Genomic DNA, 9,414 nt, shown 5'->3' on the forward strand with positions numbered 1-9,414 from the left:
GCAATTAATGATGTCGGTGACAGAGGTTCACACTTGCCTCCCATGTCTGTGCACACAAATGCACAAGTGCTCATTAAGCTAATTAATATGGTCTTTCCAGAGTCACTACCTCCCTCACCCTCCGCCACAGGGCTGGCAGAGAGAACGCAGTCTCCACTCTGGAGCTCGAATGGGGAAAATAAATCAGGAGTCGGCCCTGGTGGCTCATCAAAATGCCTCTCTTTAAACCACCACCCTTCCTGGTGCATTGGGGAAGGTGACATTGCTACCTCTGGTCTGCAAAGCCAGCCCACAAGGGAAGGGTCGGCCCTGTGAGGACTGAGCTTCCCGTCCCCAGAATTCAAGGACAGGTGGCTGTCAGAGGTAGGAAGTTGGAGTCAATTGCTTGCCAGGGCCTTCCCGAGCTGCCCCGGCTCCCTAGCTGGGCACAGCAGGGTACGGACAGGCCCTGGCCCTTAGACTGTACCACACATTGAGTGAATGATTAATGGCCGGGTTCTCCTCTGATGGCCTAGTTTGGACTTCAGGCCCTTTGGTGAGAAGGAAGTCCCTGTGTTCCCCCAACCCCAGGCTTTTAACAGGACCTCCAGAGCCTTAACCCCGTTTCTCCAAACGAAGAATCTCATTCAAGCTGCAGGGAATCTCACCTCACTGGGCCTGGGGGCAGGCATCGAAATGTGTATTATACCCAGCCCGGAAGATCCTTCAGATCAGGGAGTTTGGGATCCCCTGCTTTAACCCAAAGGTGTGGAGCTTGGCAGTGACCTTGTCAACTCCTCAGAAAGTCAAATCACCTTGTTTCATTCTCTGTGCATGAGGCCCCTTTCAGCTTGGTGGGAGGGTAAGCAAGAAGGCACAGGTTTACCCTGGGTTTAACCTCAACTCCTCTGGCGTGAACCTTCTCTCAGTCTCAGTCTCCTCATCTGAAAAACGGGGATAATAATACATCCCTCCAAATGCAATCAGCACCCCAAAAAGTTCCTGGCAATTGTACTTCCTCAAGAAATGTTAGTTCTCTTACACGGCGAACGTTTTATCTTTGTTCCCCACGCCCCCAACTAACTCCTCTTGAGAGATGGTTCCCTGCACTGAGCAGATGTTAGAGTGAGCACTTACTGTGTGCCGGGCTATGTTCTCCGTGCTGGAGGTGGAGCAGCTGCCAGGGAAGATCCAGCCCTGCCCTCCCGGGGTTGGCATTCTAAGCGGGGAGACAGCACGCACATACACAGACAAATAAATGGGACAGTTTCAGGTAGGAATGAGTGCAGAGAAGGAAGAGAACCAGGTGATGGGATGGCAAGGGACTAGGGAGTGGTGTCAGAGGTGCCTCTGTGAGGGGGGCATTTGAGACCTGAGAAATGAGAGGAGCCAGCCCAGCCATGTGAACATTTAGGAAGGAGTTTTCCAGGGGATGGAAATAACAGGTGCAAAGTCCCTGGGGCTGGAAGGACTGAGCAGGGTCAGGGATGGAGAGGAAGGCCAGTGTGGCTGAAGTGAGTGAAAAGGGGGAGGTGGTGAGAGATGGGGTGTGGAAAGGGGACGTGATGAAGTGGGTGGGGTGCTGGGGCTTAGAGGCTGTGGTAAGGAAGGAGGATGCTATTCCCAAAGCAACTGGTGAGCAGCTGTTGTGGGCAGCCACAATGCTGGGAGCTGTGTTCGCGGCATCCTTACAGCGGCCACTGGAGGTGGGGGAGGGATGGCTGGTAGCTGGTTACGGAGAAGGCTGGGCTCCTGAGTGGTGGCCACATTTGGGTGCAAGCCACAGACTGTCCACCCTCCCCCACCCTCCACAACAACAAATGACTATGTCTCCCCATGACTCAGGTCTCCAGGGTTCTCAGGGCAAAGTCCCCCAGAAAAAAGTCCCCCAGAAAAAACACCTTTCAGAGTCCCAAGTCCCTGTCACTCTGCACTGAATCCCACCAGCACCCATGGCCAGAAGAAAATCCTTTACAATGTGAGAATCCATCCCTCCCCTGCTTCACCTCCTCTGCGGCTCCACATTTTTGTTCAGAGAATGAAACCCGAAGTCCTTGCGCTGTGTGGTCCAGATGAGGGCCAGCCTCTCCACTCCTCTGAGTTCACTTCAATGTTGCCCTCCATCCAATGGGTATAACATCGACTTGCCTTTCCCTTGGAATGGTGGTGAGACTTGGGGGGTGTCCCTTGGGGGATGTGACCCCCACTTGTCGCCTGTATGCCCAGGAGGGGTTGGTGAAGAGGCTCTCAGCCAGGCCTGCCCTCAGAAGGGTTAATGTGGCCTCTTTGTCCCATGGTTGCCATAGGGACAGTTCCTGCCCTTCAGGAAGCAGGGAGAGCAGTTTCCTGTTTTGAAGAAGGCTTGAGGGCTGTTTTCCTCCAGTCCGCCTGCCCAGAGAGGGGCAGGAAGCCTAAGGCCAGCCGCCCCTGCTGCTGGGTGTGTGGCGGAGCCGTGCCCACACCCAGCCAGCCAGGAGGGGCTGTTGTGGAAATGCAGCCTCGGGAAAAAGCCAAACAGGCCAGTGCAAGGAAAAAAAATGGCTGGCCGGAAGAGGGTGGCCGCTTCCTCCACAGACCTTGAATCCCACCCAGTGATAAAAATCCCACCCAGTGATAATAAAAACTCCAAGCTGGTCCTGCCCAGCCTCTGACTCCCCTCCTCCAGAGCTCAGCCCTTCCTTGGAGAGCCGAAGCCTGCTGGACCGAGACCTTGAGGCCCCTGCCTACCCCTCTCGCCCAAATGCACTCCCACCCGGCACGCTGGATGCTCCAGCTTCATCAGATTAGGCCCCCATTTTCCATCCCTGCCCCTGTCTGGAATGCCCTTGCCTCTGATGAGAGTGCAGATCAAAGTCCACTTCCTCCTAGAAGCCTTCCAGCGTGCATTTGAGCCCGTGCAGCCCCCGTGGGTCAGAAGCATTCATGAATTCAGGTCTCATCTCCTATTGTGGCAGCCCGGCTCCTGCCTTCCAGGTTTCCCACCTCCAGGTCTTGCGCCTCTGACTCATCCACCACTCCAGCTACCACATAGCTTTCTACCACACAGGTCTGACCACGTCACCCCCTCCCCCAGACTATGGCTCCTCTTCACCTGCAGGGTAAAGTCCAAAATCTTTGGCCCACCATCAGTCAGAGAGCTTTCACATGCATGTCCTGTGCTATGACCACGAAAATTTCTCACCGTGCCCACCTGCCTTCCTCTTCCATCCCTCCAGGTGCTTGCTCAGGCAGTTTCCCTGTACCTAGTAGGGCCACTCTACTGCTGCACCTGGAAAATGCTGCCTGATCTTTCAGGCCTAGCCCAAATGTCACCTCCTCTCCTCTTAGGGGTAAGCTTAATTCGATCCCCTACTTTCAGCTCAGCTGCCCTGCATCACCGTCAGCTGATCCCAGGCCCTTCTCTCTGACCACACCATGAACTCTTTAAGGACAGGGAAGTGAAGAGAGAAGAGAATTAAAATTCGCTGAATCCTCACTTCAACCCAAGAGAAGTTTCATTATGCCCATTTTACAGAGGAGAAAAGTGAGGTGCAGCGAGGTGAAATGACTTGCGCAGGGCTACAGAACCAGTACCTGGTGTGGTCGAGAACCTGCTCCTCTCTCAGCCTGAGTGAGCATGATCAGGGCGGTGGGAGTCTGAGCCAAATTTATCTGATGTCCCCCAGCAACGTGTGCAGCATGGGAAGGGAAGGGCAGCCTTGCTCAGACACTATTTCCCTCCCCCCTCTACCCCCACAACCTCCCACCCCCCCAGCAGGTGTCTGGCTTAGATTTGTCCTCCCTCAAGCCAGGAAAGCAACTCAATTACTTTTCAGGGGAAGATAAGCCCCAGAGGCTGATGGTGTCACAGCCGTGGCACTGCAGGGTGAGCAGTCTGAGACTGCAGGGACCAAGAGGTCAGCAGCTGAAGAGGCTGCAGGGCCAGGGCAATTTCCTTCTTAATAGCATGCATTTTCTTCTAGGTGACAAAAGGTGGACCTCTAGAAAATGGGAAACACAGGGGGCCCCTGCCACAGGAGCGGGATGCAAAGGTGGCCAGTACACAGTGGGAAACCAAACCCTAAGGGTCACCCCCTTCTGCGCGGGGGCAGGAAGCAGAGCCCAGGCCACCTCCACATGCTGCTGCTCTGCTCCCGCACTGCCCTCCACTATCCCCAACTCTGCTCATTCCAGCATGCACATGGTGCTCAATAAGTGCTCCTTCCTGATCTTCTCATGCTCTGATTGTGGGGGTTGTGTGCCCCAGTTCCTGGTGAGTTGACTTTGTTTGTGCACATTTATGGTGTACCAACTGTACTAGACATCATTTATTAAGTACCCCCCTGTATCCCTCTGCCGTACTGAATGCTTTAGATGAATGACCTCATTTACTGAGGAGATACTATTATCATTTCCATTTGATTGGGGGTGGGGAGGAGTGTGCTGAAGTAGGTAAGAAGGCCAGCCCCAGAACCAGGGTCCCATGCCCACCACTTACTAGTTGTGTATTCCTGGGCAAGTGAGTACCTTAGCCTCTGCATTCTGGCAGCCTCATCTGTAACATGGGGGTAGTAACAATGCCTACTGCATGGGTTTGTTAGGAGGATTAAATGAGGTAATATATGCAAAACATATACTGAATGCACAAATATATCAGCATATAGCTCAGCAGATATCAGCTATTATGATTTGCAAATGAGGAAACAGACTTAGTGACTCACCCAAGGTCACGCCCAAGTTAATGTGGTTCCTGACCACCACATCCCACTGCCTGTCTGGAAGGCTTGGTGATGGGCACTTTCACATGAGCTCACAGAACCTGGGGTGCTTTTTTGTTTCTGGAGAACGTGGCCACATCCAGCTTTGGAGCTGGCTTAAAGGCTTCAGGCCTGTGGGGATAGGGAGCTGGATTTCAGCGATTTGGAGCTGGGGCTGCCATAACCCGAGACGTGTTCAGGGAGGTAGTCAGCCCCAGATTGTCCAAGGATGATAAAAAGATGGGAAACATTTGCTGACTTGGAGAATGGTGCACTACGCATGTGCATGAGTGAGAGGTGTGTGGGATGGAACTTTGTGTGTGGGGAGGGTCCTGGGGTCTTAAAGGGTGCGGTGAGGGGTGACTTTGTTTTCAGAAGCCCCCGGGAAAACTGTCATCACCACCCCAGGAGTCTAAAGGCACCTGAGGGGTGGTACCATAATGGGGACACTGGTTGGGAGTCAGGAGGTCTGTTTTCCCCATTAGTGCTCTCATTGGGCTGGTGGTAATTAGATGTTGGGTGGCCTTCCTCAGCTAGCCTGGGAGCTCTGGGAAGCACAGGGTGAGGCTGGGCTGTGAAGCTGGTCAGGCACCTGGCACAAAGTAGGCACTCCATTTTTGCTGAATGAATGAATTGAAGAAAGGAAGGAATGCCCAGGATTCTGGTCAAGATTCTGCCATGGTAACCTTGGGCAAATGTGGTATACAGCAAACAGCATTGGCCCTAGAGACAGACGGACCTGGGTCTGACTCCACCACTGCCTCTGGGTCTTGAGAAAGTGTCTCACCCCTCTGATCCCCAGCTTTCTCACCTGTAAAATGGGGACAATGATAAAAATCACTTTACATTGTCATGAGATGTATGGAAAGGGTGGAGCACAGAGCTGATGCTCAGCAGGCATCCACTATCAGCATTTGTTATCACTGTCATTGCTACGACTGCCTGCTGTTAGTGCCACTGTCTCCTCACCTGGCTGATGCACTGGACATCCAAGTTCCTTTGATCCTAAGTTCCCCAGGCTCTGAGGCGAACATCTGGCTGGTCCTTGGATGTGGCAGAACCATGATGATGGTCCCCTTGGCCCCCACTTCCAACGTTTCCGCTAGGTTTTTACCGCGAGGTTGCTGGTAGCTGCTGGCTATTCTGATGTCCAAAGTAGACAGAAAGAGAGGGCAGGATGGAAAGAGCAAAAAGAAAGGGGGAGAGAGGGAAAGCCTGCTCAGATGTCAACCCCGCTGGCACCTGCCTTAGAGGTTTCCGTCTTCCACCTTCCAGGCTCTTCCAGAAAAGCACAGAGAGTCTCTTGCCCACAAAAGGCAAAGCCAAGGACTGCAAGAATTCACAGAGTAGTAAATGGGTGAATGGGATGAGAGTCCTGGCTGGACGACTGTAAGGGCAAGTCACTTCCTCTCTCTGGGCCTCAGTTTTTCCATCTGTGAAATGGGGATATAACTCCCTTATAAAATTATTGGGCCAACAACATATGTTAAAGGCTCAAGAAAGTAGCGATGATGGTCATCACCCCCACACATCATGTCTTTTGTGGGTATCTGCAGTCATTCCCCCGAATTCAGTGAGTGGCTGTGGCTCAGTCCCATAAATTGGCAGTGGGTGTTTGTAAAGCCAACAGTATTTCCTATCCATTTTCTCTTATTAGGAACAGCAAACAAAGGAATAAGCACTTCAACTTCATAGCCCATCACTCCACACTATTGTGTGGCTTCAGCTACACAAGTTCAGACCTGTGTTTTTCCCAGCTGGCCTTGGTGCTGTGATCTTTTAAAGTAGACGTTGCTTAGCCTCAAATCCCAAATTCAACAGTAGTGGAAAGGGCTTAGCAAAGCCTTGAGGTCTCTTCCTGTCCTCCCTTCTCCTTTGCACGGGCTGACAGCGAAGAGTAACACTGGCAGTGAATTGAATTATCTGAGCCTCCCTCACCTGCTCCTGCCCTGGGGGTTCTAGGGTATTTTGTTTTATTGCTAATCTCAGAAACAAGATCAGTTTTTAAAAATATATATATTTTCTTTTTGCATCAAATATTGAAGCGATTTATCCATTCACTCATTTGTACCCACATTTAAACACAGATATACCTGCCCACATCTTCTATACCACCAACTCTACCACTTCCCTCAACACCACCTCACTCAACTCCAGCACCTCCATCAACTCAATCCACTCCCTCACCTGTCCTACCTCCATCACCTCGACTGTCTCAGCTGCCTCCACCACCTGCATCACCTCCTTCAACTCCACCTCCACTACCACCATCTCCTTCATCTCCTCCAGTTCCACTACATCCACATCATCTATCAATTCCACCACCTCCAACTCTTCCACTACCATGGGGTATATTATTTCCTCCAGTTATGCCATGATTTCCACAACTACATCCATCACCTTCTCCACCTCTACCACCACCACCTCGACCTCCTCTCCACCACCACTAGTTTCTACTACCACCTCTCCTTCCTTCACCTCCAACACCACCTCCACCTTCTCTGTTTCTGCTACTACCACCTTCACCACCTCTACCACCTCCACCATCACCTCCATCTCCATCCCTGCCACACCTCCATGCATGGACCCATAAAATGTATCAAGAGCCTAAGTAACACCAAATTCAGCCACAGATTTTCTATTCGAGTCACAAGTATTTCTCCACAGAAGCCTGGAGGATTAAGGACTCTGGGGCAGCTCAGAGATGGAAAGGACTTTGAAAGGATCAAATTCAGCTCCTAATTTTACAGCTGGGGAAATCAGATCTGCCTCCAGCACCACCTCTGGACACTCCTCCAGCAGGCCAGGCCTTCTCCCATCTCGGGGAAGTCTTTGTCCCAGCGATTCCCTCTACTGCGAAGGCCTCTCCTCTGGTTGAACCCTCCCCACTGGGGTCCTCTGAGCTCCCACAGGCGCCTGTGCGTTCCCATCCCAGCACGAGCCTCGGGGTGGCAGAACTATCTGCCTGTGTCTGTGTGGACAAGCAAACTGGGAACTCCCGGAGGGTGAAGGCTTGGTCTGAGTCATCTATGTCGCCAGGCAGGTACCTGTGAGGGGCTACGCGGTGTGTGCTGAGTGGATAAGGAAAGGCTTCTCATTAACTGGGTCTCCCTTCCAATGTCACCTCCTCAGGGAGGCCTTCCTTGATCACCCAGCCTCTACTCCAGTGGTTCTCAAACCTGGAGGGTTTGATAAAACACGGGGTTTCTGATTCAGTGAGGCTGGGGAGGGTCCCGAGAATGTGCGGCGCCATCTGAGAGCCATCGCTGAGCTCCATTGCCCTGGTTTCTCTCCCTCGCTTTGAAATGGTGTCTCCAGCGACTTCCTCCCGTCTAAGCTCCATGAGGGCAAGAATTTGGGGCTGTCTTGTTCCGTGCTCAGCTCAGAGGCTGGCACGGCACTGAACGAATGCCCAGAGTTAAAAATAAAGGGATAGATGGTCCGCTGGGCGAAGGAGCCAGGAACACCCCAGAAGCTCAACTCGCTGAGTTCTCGTCCTTCGAACCCCCAGCGCCTCCCGCGGTGCCCATGGCCACGGCCCCTTTAAATGTGCGCAGGGACGCCCCGGCCCTCGCCTCCCTGAATCCCTGACCGAGCAGGGGAAAAAAAAAAATCCCTTCCTCTTCGGGAGCGGAGGAAATGTCTAGGAGGGGGTGGAGGCGCGGCTGCGGCGCAGGCAGAGGCGCAGGCGGAGGCGCGGCTGCCAGAGCGCAGCGCGCCCGGAGCCGGGAGCGGACGCGACGCCCGGCGCTGCCCCAGCCGCCGCCCACGCGACCTCCGGCTGCGCCGACGCAAGCGCGCCAGGGCCCCCGCCCGGGCGCTGGAAGTTGGAGCTCCCGGGGCGCCTGGGACGAGCTTCCCAGGATTCCCCGACCTTCCCGTGCTGCTCGGCCTTGGCCGAAGCATGCGCGGCTCCGGGGTCCCCTCGCCGAGAATCGGGGTCCCCCCCCACCGTCCAAATCGCCCCGCCTCAGGGACCCGCCTCAGCCTTGGCGAGGCCGCGCCCTGGCCGTGTGAGCCCGTATGGCACTCTCACGGCAGTCCCCAGAGTGAGGGTCCCTTCCACAACGGAGAAAGACGTTCCTTTCGCAAAAGCGACTTAGTCGGGTCCCCAAACCCTTGCCCTCCACTCCCAGACGTCACAGACAGGCCTCGCTCCCTTCTCAGGGGCCCCACCTGACTGAGGCTTGGCTGGACACAGTCCTGAAGCATGCAGATTCCAGACATGACCCCCAGCAGAAGCACACATCACTGTTTCAAACCTTTGGTGTGTCATTCGTGAAGGGATGAGATGGCAGCTATTCAGTCATAGTACTCCAAGGGTCCCTGGCTCTACCCTCCAGTTATTCTAACTCAACGGTGAGTTCTCAGCAGAGGCTGTCTTCTCTTGATTCTAGGAGACCCTGCCGTCTGCAGTGCTATGCGTGTAGCTAGTAAGTACCCAATGGAGTAGCTGTAGAAGGGGGGATGTAAGCTCCATGAGGGCAGCAGGGAGGGTGACGGCAAGTTCATCCTTTTCCCATGGTTGCTGGGTCATAGAAAGTGTTTATCAGTAGCTGTTGGATGAATGAATGCACTGACCTGGACACTTCATTTGAGGAGCATAGGATTTCATTTGGTTGATTTTCGTTAGTTGGGCTGCGTGTAGAAGGAAGGTCTGTTCACTTTGTTTACAGAATGAATCTTTAGTGGAAAATCA

This window comes from Hylobates moloch, unplaced genomic scaffold (assembly GCF_009828535.3).
Source record: "Hylobates moloch isolate HMO894 unplaced genomic scaffold, HMol_V3 SCAFFOLD_4, whole genome shotgun sequence".
Classification (NCBI taxonomy): domain Eukaryota; kingdom Metazoa; phylum Chordata; class Mammalia; order Primates; family Hylobatidae; genus Hylobates; species Hylobates moloch.